The sequence below is a fragment of the Capra hircus genome, chromosome 11, assembly GCF_001704415.2.
Source record: "Capra hircus breed San Clemente chromosome 11, ASM170441v1, whole genome shotgun sequence".
NCBI classification, from domain to species: Eukaryota; Metazoa; Chordata; class Mammalia; order Artiodactyla; family Bovidae; genus Capra; species Capra hircus.
In genome coordinates, this window is record NC_030818.1 from 37,104,182 (window position 1) to 37,119,304 (window position 15,123).

Below are 15,123 nucleotides of genomic sequence, written 5' to 3' on the forward strand. Positions count from 1 at the left end.
ATGTATGGAGAGTTTGACCATAAAGAAGGCTGAGTGCCCAAGAATTGATGCTTTTGAACTGTAGTGTAGGAGAAGACTCTTGAGAGTCCCTTGCACTGTAAGGAAATCAAAATAGTCATTCCTAAAGGAAATCAATTCTGAATATTCATTGGAAAGACTGATGCTGAAGCTGAAGCTCCAGTACTTTGGTCACCTGATGCAAAGAGCTGACTCATTAGAAAAGATCCTGATGCAGGGAAAGATTGAAGGCAGGAGGAGAAGACAAGAGAGGATGAGATGGTTGGATGACATCACTGGCTCAATGGACAAGAGTTTGAGCAAGCTCAGGGAGATGATGAAGGACAGGGAAGCCTGGTGGGCTTCAGTCCATGGGGTTGCAAAGAGTTAGACATGACTGAGCAACTGAACAACAACAACAACCTTTCACTTAATGTAATTGAGGTATTTTTAATTTTTTAAAGTATATATATTTTTTAATTTCAGAATAATTGCTTTACAGAAATGTGTTGGTTTCTGCCAAACATCAACATGAATCAGCCATAAGTATACATATGTCCCCCTCCCTCTTGAACCTCCCTCTCACCTCCCTCCCCATCCTACCCCTCTAGATTGTTATAGAGCCCTGGTTTGAGTTCCCTGAGTCATACAGCAAATTCCCATTGGCTATCTATTTTATATAAGGTAATATAAGTTTCCATGTTTCTGTATCCATACATCCCACCCTTTCCTTCCTTCCCAGACCCCCTGGGTCCATAAGTCTGTTCTCTATATCTGTGTCTCCACTGCTGCCCTGTAAATAATTTCATCAGTGTCATCTTTCTAGATTGCATGTATACATATGTGTTAGCATATGATACTTGTTTTTCTCTTTCTGACTTCCTTCACTCTGTGTAATAGGTTCTGGGTTCATTCAGTTCATCAAAACTGACTCAAATGCACTCCTTTTTATGGCTGAGTAATATTTCATCATTACCATATGTGGTACATATTCCAATATTCCAATATGTACCACACAGCTTCTTTATCCATTCATATGTCAATGGACATCTAGGTTGCTTCTGTGTTTAACTGCAGCATTATTAAAGCTTCCCTAATAGCTCAGTTGGTAAAGAATCTGCCTGCAACGCAGGAGACCCTGGTTTGATTCCTGGGTTGGGAAGATCCACTGGAGAAGGGATAGGCTACCCACTCCAGTGTTCTTGGGCTTCCCTTGTGGCTCAGCTGGTAAAGAGTCTGCCTGCAATGCAGGAGACCTGGGTTCCATCCCTGGGTGGGGAAGATCCCCTGGAGAAGGGAAAGGCTACCCACTCCAGTATTCTGGCCTGGAGAATTCCACGGCCTATACAGTCCTTCTCCTATACAGTCGGAGAAGGCAATGGCAGCCCACTCCAGTACTCGAGCCTGGAAAATCCCAGGGATGGAGGCTGAGCGACTTCACTTTCACTTTTCCCTTTCATGGATTGGAGAAGGCAATGGCAGCCCACTCCAGTACTCGAGCCTGGAAAATCCCAGGGATGGAGGCTGAGTGACTTCACTTTCACTTTTCCCTTTCATGGATTGGAGAAGGAAATGGCAGCCCACTCCAGTACTCGAGCCTGGAAAATCCCAGGGATGGAGGCTGAGCGACTTCACTTTCACTTTTCCCTTTCATGGATTGGAGAAGGAAATGGCAGCCCACTCCAGTGTTCTTGCCTGGAGAATCCCAGGGATGGGGGAGCCTGGTGGGCTGCCGTATATGGGGTCGCACAGAGTCGGACACGACTGAAGCGACTTAGCAGTAACAGATACAGTCCATGAGGTCACAAGAGTTGGACATGACTGAGCGACTTTCACTTTCATTATTTTGAATATCTGCATTCTGGTTGGTGTAACATGTTTATGTTCAATAATTTATTAAGACATTTCCTCAGTGTTTGGTCTTTATGTAATTATAAACTTTTAAATCAATTAGCAAGCAATTAACTTTATTATGTCTTTTTTACATTGAATTAGTATACTTTTGAGTAGTTGTCACATAAATGAATGTAAATGCTAATAACAGTTCTACTACATTTTACCACATTTCTAAAAGTGTTATAATGTTTAATATACCATCATAGTCAATTGCTTTGCCAACCTTGGGTGTTATATTATCTTGCAGCTTGAGAGTGTAAAATGGCATTTGTGTCTGTTGCTTCAAAGCTGAGAAAATTATCATCCTTCTATATATCTGATATGCTGCATTTTTGCTAGCCTATAATTTAAATTATTATATTTAAGCTTTTTAGATTCTTTGGCAGTTTATTTTGGTGCCTTTAAACTTGACCAACATAACATTTTAAATACTCCTTCCTTATTCTTTGTCTTAGAACCCTCATCTCTCACATTGCAGGCAGGTTCTTTACCAGCTGAGCCACAAAGGAAGCCCAAGAATACTGGAGTGGGTAGTCTATCCCTTCTCCAGGTGATCTTCTTGACCCAGGAGTCAAACTGGGCTCTCCGGTATTGCAGCCAGATTCTTTACCAACTGAGCTATCAGGGAAGCCCTATGAACAATTAGTTCATATGTGTACATTTCTACGCACGTCTCTCTATTTAGTCTATTTCTTAACTCCCCATTTTTCGCCTTGCCCTGTGTTTGTCACATTTCTTGTTCTGGTGACTGCGTGTGATCTGGGCGCATGTAGACTGCTGTGTCAGTTTACTGCACAGTTCATCATTGCTTCTGGAACTTTCTTGCTAAGTCATTGTGAATTAGAATCCTCATCTCTTTTCCATCAAAGATAGCAGATTTTCTCAATAGAAATGAAACACAGGGCATCTGTGGCCTGGACACCCCTTACTACATTGTCTTTGCTTATTTTAAATAAGGACCAGAAAAGATGACACAACGTGGTGGGAGGGCTGAGAACAGACCTTTGAGAGGGCACTGCACCAGGGGTGATATACAGACCATGGGCTGGGTGAGTTAGTTTGGTTTGTTTGCAAAGATAAGCCTCAGTTTGCATAGAGTGAACATAAATAACACATGGTGTGTTATTTCAACTCTGTTTTAAAAAACCAAGGTCATAAGGGATGCAGTACTGTAAGCTTTTTAGGGAATGTTCTATGATTTTATACAATTTAACCTCGATTTATATATTTTGCATCATCACGATTAAGATCATTGTTGTATAGGATTATTGCAAGACTGTGTTGTTTGTAAACTTAAGCCATGGGAGATGTCAACTGAGAATAACTACTGGACTTGAAACCTGCCTCTAAAAAAAAAAAGAAACCTGCCTCTACTCCCTGGCCTGTCTAAACCTGCTCTCTACCTCCACTGTTCCAACCAAAACCAGCTCTGGAAACCTTGCTGAGTAACATCAATCCTGATTCCAGGTTCCCTTAAAGAGGTTACTCCGGGCTTTACTGCATATCATTGAGCAAAATATACCAAAGTTCCAGTTCATTCATCCGTTTTCCCAAAGTATTTCCCCAGGCTTGCCCCTCTCTGTTCAGCATTCTTGTTTATTCCTGTCATATCTTCCCTCTTGTCTCTCAGTCTCTCCTCACCTCTGTCCCACCTTCCTTCTCTTCCTTTATTTTTACTTCTTCCCTGCAACTCTCTCCTGACCCATGACCCTCCCTGCTGGGTGCTGCCCCTTGGGAAGTACAGTCTGGTTTCCAGCTTTACCTTCTTTTCTCTTAGGAGGTATAGAGCAAAAATCCTAGTTTTAAAAATCCTCTCTTATTACAGGAGGTGATGAAGAACAGTAATGAGTGTTCAAGGGGCCCTGGTCTTGTGAACAGCTGACTCACACAAGTCAGTTTCTTCCGAAAGAGGACAGAGCCGTGTGACCAGGAGCATCAGCAGGAGAGAAGAGCTGGCTGGGCCTGGGCAGCAGTGCAGGGAGCTCTGGGTATGGTTGGGGGGTGCCAGGTGGTGTAGGGACTGTCCAGAGTGCTGCACTGCAAGAATTAACTGAGAGCATCCATCAGAGAGAACTTTCTGTTCTCTCTGATATAATCAACTTGGGGTATCCAAGGGCTGGAAATAGAGAGGTTGAGACAGCTGCACCTTGTGGCTCCTTTGCTTTCCTAGAAGATTTCTCTCTGCTCTATCTTCAAGCAGGGCTCCTCTCTCTTTAAGTCTTTGGTTCCGGCTCTCTTTAGTTTTCAGTTCAGTTCAGTCGCTCAGTTGTGTCTGACTCTTTGCGACCCCATGAATCGCAGCACGCCAGGCCTCCCTGTTCATCACCATCTCCTGGAGTTCACTCAGACTCACGTCCATCGAGTCCGTGATGCCATCCAGCCATCTCATCCTCGGTCGTCCCCTTCTCCTCCTGCCCCCAATCCCTCCCAAAATCAGAGTCTTTTCCAATGAGTCAACTCGTCGCATGAGGGGGCCAAAGTACTGGAGTTTCAGCTTTAGCATCATTCCTTCCAAAGAAATCCCAGGGCTGATCTCCTTCAGAATGGACTGGTTGGATCTCCTTGCAGTCCAAGGGAATCTCAAGAATCTTCTCCAACACCACAGTTCAAAAGCCTCAATTCTTCGGTGCTCAGCCTTCTTAACAGTCCAACCCTCACATCCATACATGACCACAGGAAAAACTATAACCTTGACTATACAGACCTTAGTCGGCAGAGTAATGTCTCTGCCTTTGAATATGCTGTCTAGTTTGGTCATAACTTTTCTTCCAAGGAGTAAGCGTCTTTTAATTTCATGGCTGCAGTCACCATCTGCAGTGATTTTGGAGCCCCAAAAAATAAAGTCTGACACTGTTTCCACTGTTTGCCCATCTATTTCCCATGAAGTGATGGGACCGGATGCCATGATCTTCGTTTTCTGAATATTGAGCTTTAGGCCAACTTTTTCGCTTTCCTCTTTCACTTTCATCAAGAGGCTTTTTAGCTCCTCTTCACTTTCTGCCATAAGGGTGGTGTCATCTGCATATCTGAGGTTATTGATATTTCTCCCAGCAATCTTGATTCCAGCTTGTGTTTCTTCCAGCCCAGCGTTTCTCATGATGTACTCTGCATATACGTTAAATAAGCAGGGTGACAACATACAGCCTTGACGTACTCCTTTTCCTATTTGGAACCAGTCTGTTGTTCCATGTCCAGTTCTAACTGTTGCTTCCTGACCTGCATACAGATTTCTCAAGAGGCAGGTCAGGTGGTCTGGTATTCCCATCTCTTTCAGAATTTTCCACAGTTTATTGTGATCCACACAGTCAAAGGCTTTGGCATAGTCACTAAAGCAGAAACAGATGTTTTTCTGGAACTCTCTTGCTTTTTCCATGATCCAGTGGATGTTGGCAATTTGATCTCTGGTTCCTCTGCCTTTTCTAAAACCAGCTTGAATGTCAGGGAGTTCACAGTTCACATATTGCTAAAGCCTGGCTTGGAGAATTTTGAGCATCACTTTACTAGCATGTGAGATGAGTGCAATTGTGTGGTAGTTTGAGCATTCTTTGGCATTGCCTTTCTTTGGAATTGGAATGAAAACTGACCTTTTCCAATCCTGTGGCCACTGCTGAGTTTTCCAAATTTGCTGGCATATTGAGTGTAGCACTTTCACAGCATCATCTTTCAGGATTTGAAACAGCTCAACTGGAATTCCATCACCCCACTAGCTTTGTTCGTAGTGATGCTTTCTAAGGCCCACTTGACTTCACATTCCAAGATGTCTGGTTCTAGATTAGTGATCACATCATCATGACTATCTGGGTCATGAAGATCTTTTTTGTACAGTTATTCCATGTATTCTTGCCACCTCTTCTTACTGTTGTCTTAATTTCCCTTTATCAGAGAATGCCATGGGCTAAGGTCTCAGAGATCTTGGCCACAGAGAGAATCTCCTCTAGGGGCTATAAACAGAGACATAAAGGGTGTTGGGAGTTCACCCAAGCTCTAGGAGAGCCAGAGACCACAGGGCCCAGAACAGTGCGCAGCCACAGGGGACTCCCCAGTTCAGACGCTGTCCTGTGCCCCTATCCAGCCCTGCAGTATGTTCTGGTGAAGGAAGAGTCAGCTATGCCCTCTCAGAGGGTCAGTGAACAGTTCACATGAGATAAGACCCATAACACATGTGTTGGAGTCTTGGGTCTCCTTCCTCTCTGTTATACTAAGGAGTTTCTAGCAAATGGTTTAGTTCACCACTTAGTCCACATGTCAGTGAAGAAACAGAGCAAACAGAATGACTCCCAGTTGCTTGAACTTCCATATTGAAGCCAGAAGCTCTGTTATTTCAGAAGTCGAAAATTTGATTCTCCTGAAGTTTTAATAACTCTTCCACTTTAAATATACATCTGTTAGTCAATAAGTAGAGAACTTTAGAATAAAGAATATCTACAAGTACTGATTGATTCTGGCAGACCTCTCCACCATGACCCGCCCGTCTTGGGTTGCCCCGCAGGCATGGCTTGGTTTCATTGAATTAGACAAGGCTGTGGTGCTAGTGTGATTAGATTAACTAGTTTTCTGTGAGTATGGTTTCAGTCTGTCTGCCCTCTGATGCCCTCTTGCAACACCTACCGTCTTACTTGGGTTTCTCTTACCTTGGGCGTGGGGTATCTCTTCACGGCTGCTCCAGCAAAGCACAGCCTCTGCTCCTTAACTTGGATGAGGGGTATCTCCTTACCATCCACCACTGTTCCTGACCTTCAACATGGAATAGCTCCTCTAGGTCCTCTTGTGCCTGTGCAGGCACCACTCCTCGGGTTGCTCCTCCTGGCCGCTGGCCCTGGCCTCGGGCGTGGGTGGCTCCTCCCAGCTGCCACCCCTGGCCTCGGACGCGAGATAGCTCCTCTCGGCCGACACCCCAACCTCGGATGCAGGGTAGCTCCTCTCAGCCGTTCCTGCGCCGTCGCAGCCTGGCACTCTAGGCCGCTGCCCCTGACCTCGAAAGTGGGGTAGCTCCTCTCGGCCGCCTGCACTTAGCAACAAAATGTGGTCCACTGGAGAAGGGAATGGCAAGCCACATCAGTATTCTTGCCTTGAGGACCCCATGAACAGTATGAAAAGGCAAAATGATAGGATACCAAAAGAGAAACTCCCCAGGTCATTAGATGCCCAATATGCTACTGGAGATCAGTGGAGAAATAACTCCAGAAAGAATGAAGGGATGGAGCCAAAGCAAAAACAATACCCAGCTGTGGATGTGACTGGTGATAGAAGCAAGATCCAATGCTGTAAAGAGCAATATTGCATAGGAACCTGGAATGTCAGGGTCCATGAACTGAGGCAAATTGGAAGTGGTCAAACAAGAGAGGGCAAGGGTGAACATCGACATTCTAGGAATCAGCGAACTAAAATGGACTGGAATGGGTGAATTTAACTCAGATGACCATTATATCTACTACTGCGGGCAGGAATCCCTCAGAAGAAATGGAGTAGCCATCATGGTCAACAAAAGAGTCCAAAATGCAGTACTTGGATGCAATCTCAAAATGATCTCTGTTCGTCTCCAAGGCAAACCATTCAATATCACAGTTATCCAAGTCTATGCCCCAACCAGTAACGCTGAAGAAGCTGAAGTTGAACGGTTTTATGAAGACCTACAAGACCTTTTAGAACTAACACCCAAAAAAGACGTCCTTTTCATTACAGGGGACTGCAATGCAAAAGTAGGAGGTCAGGAAACACCTGGAGTAACAGGCAAATTTGGCCTTGGAATGCGGAATGAAGCAGGGCAAAGACTAATAGAGTTTTGCCAAGAAAATGCACTGGTCATAGCAAACACCCTCTTCCAACATAACAGGAGAAGACTCTACACAAGGACATCACCAGGTGGTCAACACTGAATCAGACTGATTATATTCTTTGCAGCCAAAGATGGAGCAACTCTGTACAGTCAACAAAAATAAGACTAGGAGCTGACTGTGGCTCAGATCATGAACTCCTTATTCCCAAATTCAGACACAAATTGAAGAAAGTAGGGAAAACCACTAGACCATTCAGGTATGACCTATATCAAATCCCTATGATTATACAGTGGAAGTGAGAAATAGATTTAAGGGCCTAGATTTGATAGATGGAGTGCCCGATGAACTATGGAATGAGGTTCGTGACATTGTACAGGAGACAGGGATCAAGACCATCCCCATGGAAAAGAAATGCAAAAAAAGCATAATGGCTGTCTGGGGAGGCCTTACAAATAGCTGTGAAAAGAAGAGAGGCAAAAAGCAAAGGAGAAAAGGAAAGATATAAGCATCTGAATGCAGAGTTCCAAACAATAGCAAGAAGAGATAAGAAAGCCTTCCTCAGCGATCAATGCAAAGAAATAGAGGAAAAGAACAGAATGGGAAAGACTAGAGATCTCGTCAAGAAAATTAGAGATACCAAGGGAACATTTCATGCAAAGATGGGCTCGATAAAGGACAGAAATGGTATGGACCTAACAGAAGCAGAAGATATTAAGAAGAGGTGGCAAGAATACATGGAAGAACTGTATAAAAAAGATCTTCGCAACCCAGATAATCATGATGGTGTGATCACTAATCTAGGACCAGACATCTTGGAATGTGAAGTCAAGTGGGCCTTAGAAAGCATCACTATGAACAAAGCTAGTGGGGGTGATGGAATTCCAGTTGAGCTGTTTCAAATCCTGAAAATGATGCTGTGAAAGTGCTGCACTCAATATGCCAGCAAATTTGGAAAACTCAGCAATGGCCACAGGACTGGAAAAGGTCAGTTTTCATTCCAATTCCAAAGAAAGGCAATGCCAAAGAATGCTCAAACTACCACACAATTGCACTCATCTCACATGCTAGTAAAGTAATGCTCAAAATTCTCCAAGCCAGGCTTCAGCAATACGTTAACTGTGAACTTCTTGATGTTCAAGCTGGTTTTAGAAAAGGCAGAGGAACCAGAGATCAAATTGCCAACATCCACTGGATCATGGGAAAAGCAAGAGAGTTCTAGAAAAACATCTATTTCTGCTTTATTGACTATGCCAAAGCCTTTGACTGTGTGGATCACAATCAACTGTGGAAAATCCTGAAAGAGATGGGAATACCAGACCACCTGACCTGCCTCTTGAGAAACCTGTATGCAGGTCAGGAGGTAACAGTTAGAACTGGACATGGAACAACGACTGGTTCCAAATAGGAAAAGGAGTGCGTCAAGGCTGTATGTTGTCACCCTGCTTATTTAACTTCTATGCAGAGTACATTATGAGAAACGCTGGACTGGAGGAAACACAAGCTGGAATCAAGATTGCCGAGAGAAATATCAATCACCTCAGATATGCAGATGACACCACCCTTATGGCAGAAAGTGAAGAGGAGCTAAAAAGCCTCTTGATGAAAGTGAAAGAGGAGAGTGAAAAAGTTGGCTTAAAGCTCAACATTCAGAAAACGAAGATCATGGCATCTGGTCCCATCACTTCATGGGAAATAGATGGGCAAACAGTGGAAACAGTGTCAGACTTTATTTTTTTGGGCTCCAGAATCACTGCAGATGGTGACTGCAGCCATGAAATTAAAAGACGCTTACTCCTTGGAAGAAAAGTTATGAACAACCTAGATAGCATATTCAAAAGCAGAGACATTACTCTGCTGACTAAGGTCCTTCTAGTCAAGGCTATGGTTTTTCCTGTGGTCATGTATGGATGTGAGAGTTGGACTGTGAAGAAGGCTGAGTGCTGAAGAATTGATGCTTTTGAACTGTGGTGTTGGAGAAGATTCTTGAGAGTCCCTTGGACTGCAAGGAGATCCAACCAGTCCATTCTGAAGGAGATCAGCCCTGGGATTTCTTTGGAAGGAATGATGCTAAAGCTGAAACTCCATTACTTTGGCCGCCTCATGCAAAGAGTTGACTCATTTGAAAAGACTCTGATTTGGGGAGGGATTGGTGGCAGGAGGAGAAGGGGATGACCGAGGATGAGCTGGCTGGATGGCATCACGGACTCGATGGACGTGAGTCTGAGTGAACTGCAGGAGATGGTGATGGACAGGGAGGCCTGGCGTGCTGCGATTCATGGGGTCGCAAAGAGTCGGACACGACTGAGCTACTGAACTGACTGAACTGACTGATTGATTTCTCTGGCTCTTGGACATGTAAGTTAGAGCAAGCTTCAGGATGTGTATTTGTGTATTTCACCTCATTTTGCAAAGTTATGTGCATATTTTTGTTACATGATTTTTAAATCATGAAAAAATAGAAAGGTAACCTGTACACTATTTGTTTGAATAATGTTTTCCAAAAATACTGAAAGGTTAATATTAATGATTTACATATCTTGTGTGTGCTCGGTTGGTCAGTTGTGTCTAACTCTCTGTGACCCTGTGAACTGTAGCCCATCAGGCTCCTCTGGGATTCTCCAGGCAAGAATACTGGAGTGGGTTGCTATTTCCTCCTCCGGAAGATCTGCCTAAACCAGGGATCAAACCGGTGTCTCCTGCCTCTCCTACATTGGCAGGTGGATTCTTTACCACTGAGTCACTAGGGAAGCCCTTACATATCTTAAAATTCATTAATTAGTAGTGGTCTTACATAGTAAAGATTGAATGGGGGTATTTATTTCTAACAAGCCAGTTAAAAACAAATGGGATAGTTTGCTGTGTGTATAAGGACAATCCATCCATTTTATAGTGATATTTTCTCTTTCACTGTTTTTCCACACATGTGGAGTGTTACTAAGTTATAGGTTAAAACTTTATATTGTGCCCAAGAGAATGTTTGAATAATTAATTTCATAATTATTGTTGGAGGTAAAAAGCATCTTCACTGTGAGTTGAGCTCTAAATAATAAATTTCTGATAGTAGAAATTATAAATGACATTTATGTGCTTTTCAGTCTTAATATGTATATGAACTACCATTTCTGTTCTTTATTGTCACAACCCATTTCAAAGCTAGGGGACCTGTTCTTATCTCGTATCATGACATTTAGATATGACATTTGGGAACCAAGGACATAAATCCTAACAGACTTGGATGTAAAACTGACTTTGGTTATATTTTAAAAGTACTTAATGACCAGGTTCCCATGGGAGATCACTTATATCCATGTCAGTATCAGAACTCCATACATGTGATCCGTATTTGTATTTTGCTTTTTAAACTTTTAAATGTAAACATTAGCCACAGGCCCACATTATTACATTTCCACCAGCATTTCTTCTGAATAAACATTACAAAGTAAAATAAGTATAGACATAAATTCAGAGTGGGATATGGAGTTTTCTTGCTTGGAGTATCCTCATGGACAGGGGAGCCTGGCGGGCTATAATCCATGGGGTTGCACAGAGTCAGACATGACTGAGCGACCAAGTACAACACATAAAGTTTTCAGCTTTATTTTCTGCTTCTCTTGAGTTGTGGATAACATAGATGATATGAGGAATAAATGTCTGATTAGAAAGTGCTATAGACTGACTGTTGTGTCCTCCGCGAATTCAGATGTTGAAACCTAATCCCAGTGGGTCAATTTTAGGAGAGGACCTTTGCGAGGTGATTAGGTCCCGAGGGTGGGGCTGTCATGAATGAGATTACTGCTTTCATAGCCATGGCTTCCCCGGTGACGCATACGGTAAAGAATTTGCCTGCAATGTGGGAGATCTGGGTTTGGTCCCTGGGTCAGGAAGATCCCCTGGAGGAGGGCATGGTAACCCACTCCAGTATTCTTGCCTGGAGAATCCCATGGACAGAGGAGCCTAGAGGGCTATAGTCCGTGGGGTCACAAAGAGTCAGACACAACTGAGTGACTAAGCACAAGATGAGAATGAGTCCTAGTTGTTGTTTTTTTTTTAACTGCAATCTATGCACCTTCAAAATTAAAAGAAATCCAGCAGAATTCCCCCATTCTGTACCTGTGATAGAAAATTATTACTCATTGGTTGAGTTCTCTATCAATATAAGCCTTGCAGTTGATTTATTTTCCCTCATTTCTAGTTCCAGTCAGTACATCCTATAATTAGAAAAAAGAATTGCTGAAGTGCTGTAATAAAATATTTACTTTACACAAACAAAAAACCACAGAGCTATCCCTTTTGTTCCTCTCTGTTTTCCTTGGTAAACATTATACCTGTGATATTGGTCTATGTGCTAGAGCCATTTAGAATTTAATACTTATATATGTAGAGGAAAAACCTTATTCTTTCTTCCCTTTTAGATTCTTTAGTTGTCTAATGATTAAATTAAAATAGATTACCAGGAGAAAAACAAATTTAAATTTGTATGTGCAAGACTTCATAGAAATAAAACTCAAAAGAATGGACCTAAATAGGCAGCTTCTATATCTTTTAGACAAAGAAATAATACATTTGTGAAGAACTGACAAAACAAAGGGCTCTGGACTTAGGGTAGCTAATTAGTGAAGAAGTAACGAGGTTTGCTTAAACAATCTTCTTAACCCCCAGTTCCCTATCCCTGGCCATAAGGATGCCTCCCTGCCAGATCAAGGGAGAGTACCCTTCCATGGGAAATATATTTGCTGCTTTCAGTGGAACAAAGGAGGGTCACAGTAGTGTTTTTTTTTTTTTTTTATTGGAATATAATTGCTTTACAATGTTGTGTTAGTTTCTGCTGTACCACAGTGTGAATCAGCTGTATGTATACACTTGTCCCCTCCCTATTGAGCCTCCCTCCCACTCCCACCATACCACCCCTCTAGGTCATCACAGAGGATCAGACTGAGCTCCTTGTGCTCTACAGCAGTTTCCTACTATCTATCTATTTTGCACATGGACACAGTGAGGGAAGGAGAAGGTAGGGTAAATTAGGAGAGTAGCATTGACATATATACACAGTACTGTTCTTCTGGTTGTTTCTTAAGTAACTTTAACTTAAAATGATCAGTGTGCCAAAATGGCATATTATGCGGAGGTATATTCTGTTTGCCCTCATATAATAGGATTATATTTGAATTCCCATACCATCCACCTGTCTATTTGCCTTCCCCTTGTAAGCAAGCTTCCCTGATAGCTCAGTTGGTAAAGAATCCACCTGCAGTGCAGGAGACCCTGGTTCAATTCCTGCATTGGGAATCGAACCAGGAAGATCCGCTGGAGAAGGGATAGGCTACCCACTCCAGTACTCTTGGGCTTCCCTTGTGGCTCAGCTGGTAAAGAATCTGCCTGCAGTGTCAGAGACCTGGGTTCGATCCCCGGGTTGAGAAGATCCCCTGCAGAAGGGAAAGGCTACCCACTCCAGTATCCTGGCCTGGAGAATACAGTCCATGGGGTCACAAAGAGTCGACACAACTGAGCGACTTTCACTTTCACTTTGTGAGCAAGTGATTTCTCCTCTCTGACTTTGCTTTTCTTCTAATTTGTGAACCTAGAGTGGGATGAGATTATATTTTAGTTTCCTTTTAGGTCTAATTCTAGGAAGGAGTGATATGTCTTATTTGGCTCAGAAAATCCCAACATTTCTTTAAGGTTGATTGTATTATTTATCACAGTGAGTTCCTCTTTAGAAGCTTCCACATAAGCAAACATCAGAATGCACCACGACCTCCAAAAGTCATCTCCATTCTCTTCGACAGTCTTTTTAAAGTTCAGAAATGTGATTTGTAGGAAGAGTAAGAGAAGGAAACGTAAGTTATAGCACCAATGGGAATACATTTATCTTAAGACCATGTATTTCTTTATTGCTTTTCAACATCTAATATTTCCTCTTATTTCAGTGTAAAATAGATCCTGATACATTTTGTCCCTTTACTTGTAACCTACTTTATTAATGTCCCTTGAGCTATATCTTAAAGTATTGGTGCCAGTTTCTCTTTTTAGTAACTTATTATTATGCAGATCTTTGGGGATGACTGTCAAAGTGCTTAATAGAAACTTGATATCTAAGCTAACTTTTGATTTGGGGCTTTGAATGAGTATTTGGTGATCCAGCAGTACTTCTCCTAGGTATTTACTCAAGTGAAATAAAAACTTACATTTACACAGAAACCTGTATAGAAATGTTTATAGCAGCTGCTGCTGCTGCTGCTAAGTCACTTCAGTTGTGTCCGACTCTGTGTGACCCCATAGAAGGCAGCCCACCAGGCTCCCCTGTCCCTGGGATTCTCCAGGCAAGAACACTGGAGGGGGTTGCCATTTCCTTCTCCAGTGCATGAAAGAGAAGAGTGAAAGTGAAGTTGCTCAGTCGTGTCCGACTCTCAGCGACCCCGTGGACTGCAGCCTTCCAGGGTCCTCCGTCCATGGGATTTTCCAGGCAAGAGTACTGAAGTGGGGTGCCATTGCCTTCTCCGACAGCAGCTACATTTGTAGTTGCCAAATACAAGGGGAGGGGTTGATTAAAAAGAAGCGCAGATAAAACTGGGCATTGACAGAACTGTTATATATCTTGATTGCAGTGGTGATAGTTACATGACCACATGTATTTATCAAAACTCATGGACCTGTACACTAAAAAGGGTGAATTTTCCTTTACATAAATTATAGCTCAATTTTTAAAAAATGAAAAAAATTACTGTTCAAAAAATGTACCTGGAAAGAAAGGAATGTTTCAAATATATATTGAAGTATTTTAATACCTAATAACTTTGGAATAAAATAGAAATAAAAGATGTTATATAAATATAAGACATTGTTCACAAGGACTTTATACTTTATTTACAGAGATTGAAATTTAGGATTTTTAAAAAACATGGTTATTAGGGCACAATGGTGTTTTTTATCACACAACTAAAGAGATCACTCAAGGTATAAACAGTTTTAAAGTATGGCATCTGGATTGTTTTATATATTGATTCAAATTTCTTAATCTTTCAGTTCTTAGGGGACAGGAGAGGAGAATAGAATAAATATCACAAAATAAGTAGTAAAACACAGATTAGCCTTGTTTTCCTGAAAAGATACAAGTAAAATACTTATGAATTGATTTCTGGTCCCAGATTATAATAAAACCTATTTTATTTATCTGTTTATAATTAAAAGTGTAATTGACATGCAATATCATATTAATATCGGGGGTACAGCATAGTGACTTACATGCAGTTCAAAATGGTCATCATGATAAGGTGCCATCTGTCACCTTACACAGTCATCACAGTATTATTGTCTCTATTCCCTCTGCTGTACCTTATGTCACCATGACTTGTTTATTTTACAACTGAGAGTTTGTGCCTCTTAAGATCCTTCACCCGCACACCCCTCAAACCATTTCTTCTCCGGCAATTATCAGTTTTTTTTCCTCTGTGTC

At 42.1% G+C, this 15,123-nt stretch overlaps 1 protein-coding gene across 4 annotated transcripts in view; it reads left to right on the plus strand.

Annotated features, from left to right (window-relative positions):
* Window positions 1-15,123, plus strand: part of EML6 (echinoderm microtubule associated protein like 6) — a 287,813-nt gene that overhangs the window by 62,610 nt on the left and 210,080 nt on the right. The gene's annotated exons all lie outside the window — the stretch shown is intronic.